The sequence below is a fragment of the Centruroides vittatus genome, unplaced genomic scaffold (genome assembly GCF_030686945.1).
Source record: "Centruroides vittatus isolate TY-2023 unplaced genomic scaffold, ASM3068694v2 contig_1109, whole genome shotgun sequence".
NCBI lineage: Eukaryota > Metazoa > Arthropoda > Arachnida > Scorpiones > Buthidae > Centruroides > Centruroides vittatus.
Genome location: NW_027120710.1, coordinates 14,626 through 17,392, shown reverse-complemented (window position 1 = coordinate 17,392; position 2,767 = coordinate 14,626).

Genomic DNA, 2,767 nt, shown 5'->3' with positions numbered 1-2,767 from the left:
GTATTACAATAAATAAATAAATTACAATAAAATCCCGACACTAAAACATTAAAAAGCTTTAGAATTTTCGTATCTAATTACTTCAAAATATGCATAAATCATACATAGAAGTATCATTTTAAGTTTGCACAAATACATGTTGCTATATTAAAAACAAAGGAAAATTTAAAATTATATTCCCAAAAATTAAAAATAAATATCACAAATTTAACCAATTTACTTAAACGTTGCTTTCATGAATCTAATAAATTAACCGTGACTTTACATCTATTTATACCCTTTGCTTTTAAATTACGTCATTGATTATGCTCTGCTATGATTGGTGGATTTTCACGTCCTAACTTAATAGGGAAGTTGAAGCCGAAGTTTTAAACGCGAAAACGTGTACGTCGGACGCTCAACGCCGCTTTCCTGTAAGCCTATAAGTTTGAAAATGGCGTTTGGAACGTCAAGCATGATTCCACTGACTTTCCAAACGCCGTTGTCAAACTTCTAAGCTTACAGGAGAGCGGCGCTGAGCGTTCGACGTACACGTTTTCGCGTTTAAAACTTCGACCTCAACCTCACTAATGTTAATTCTATTGCTTTGTCTTCAACGAAACAATAAAACTAACAAAACATTATGATATTTCAATTTTAAAATATTAAGATTACTAGCAGATAAGTCCGGCGTTGCTCAGGCAAAAAAGTAACGATAGCGAAGATTAAGATTATTACATTATAGCCAATCTTACCCGTTTGCACAGAATGCAAGAATTAGGTCCCCCTGTTTACAGATTAATTAGAGAATTTTTAGATGGGTCTAAAAACATGTTCGATTTCTCGCAAAAACGCAAAAACACGCATCTGCGCCTGTAAATCTTGCACGTCGCTTTCTCTTAACACTTCCATTTTTAATGAGTACACATCTTTCATCCCCACCTGGTACCTTACTGAATGTTTTACCCTACTAAAACACAGTTAAAAATATTTAAAAAATTGCATCTAAAATAGTACAGTAGAAGCTGCGTTCTTTAGGATAAGCCTTAATCCGCGGGGGATTTCGAAAAACCCTTTCTTAGTGTACATTCTCGTGATGTACCCTATTAAAACGCAATCGAAAACACAAAAAACCCCGCATCTAAAATAATAAAGTATAAGTCAAGTTCTTCAGGATAAGCCTTAATCCTCTCCCTCTCCCCCGTGGGAGTGAATTTCCAAAAATTCCTTCTTAGTGTACGTTCTCGTGATGAACCCTAACAGTGTACCAAATTTCAACTTTCAACTCTTAACCGTTTGGGCTCTGCGCTTATTATTATTATTAACTCATCTCAATTATATACACTCCACTCCGCATAAGTCGTCACCCCGATAACTCGACACCATCGGTTAAGTAGTCACTTTTCTGTGGTCCCGGCCGACTTACATAGCCATTAATGTTAAAAAAACTCCGGTTTGCTCGACACCGTTTAACTCGTCACCACTGAATAAGTCGACATACTTTTGCTGTTTCACACTCCGATAAGTCGTCACCCCTCCTGAAAAAATGAATTCACTCCACACGAGTGGTGCGAACTCATTTTTTTTTCCAGCAGGGGGAGTCGATTTATTTATTAATATATAATTAATATATTTAATAATAGAATAATATATTAATATTATTAATATATATACATATTAATAAAAATGCCTTAACATTTTATGTATAAAATAATAACAGATAAACAAAAAGAAAATATACAATTTACATCAACGTCACACCAGAATCCAATTTTGCATTTTCTCACGCTAGGACCATTAATAACTTTTAGACGTTACTTGCCAACAATTGACAATTGCGAAGATGATGTTTCGAGGCGTTCGTGACCGTCGAAAAAGAAAGTCGAGACAGTTCAGTGCTCGAAACAAACAACACTAAACGAATTTTTCAGTTTTCCATCTACAGAGTAAATGTAAATGGAGGACACAATATATTGTAAGCCTATACTACTGTATAACGCACTACTGTATTTTTCTAATTGTAGTTTTGTGGTTTTTTTTCCAACTTCGCTTTAGTCGTCACATCGGATAACACGACACATTTCCACTTCCCCTTGGGGTGTTGACTTATGCGAACTCGACTGTATATAGATGTTCAAATACTTGATGTTTAAAATTATTGGTTTTTTTCTTTATTTTGAATGTGTTTAATTTATTTCACATCGGTTATTATTGCAGCGTACTACTGCAGAATTTGCATAATTTTCCTTTATCGCGCATATTCTTATTCTTAATTTCCTTTTAGTTTCTCCTATGTGTGTTTTTACTGGATTACAATTACAATCAAAGGAATAAACCACCTCTTTTTCTTCCATTATATAAGTTTTTTTGTCTGACCTATGATGTGATATAAATATCTCTTAAATAAATCATCTTTTTCTGGTATTAAATTTACTTTTCCATTTAAGTGTTTTTACTCTTTCAAAAAGTATAGGTATATAGACTAAATTTATACATTTTTCATCTTTATCAAATGTTTTATTTCTATTTACATTACTTGTTATCCAATATACCTATTTTTCAAGTAATTTGTTTATATAACTGTTCAATAGAACATCTTTATAAATTGTTCTATTTCAATTTCTTGATTTGAAATATGAAATTTAATATTTTTAAAATGTATACTGATAAAATTAAAAATAGAACAAGTAAATTACAAAGTTGATCGTGATAACATTGGTAGATATAAAGTATATTGTGTTGCATGTGCGAAACACCAAGTAGGAACGGTTCTGGTAAGTCGTTAAAC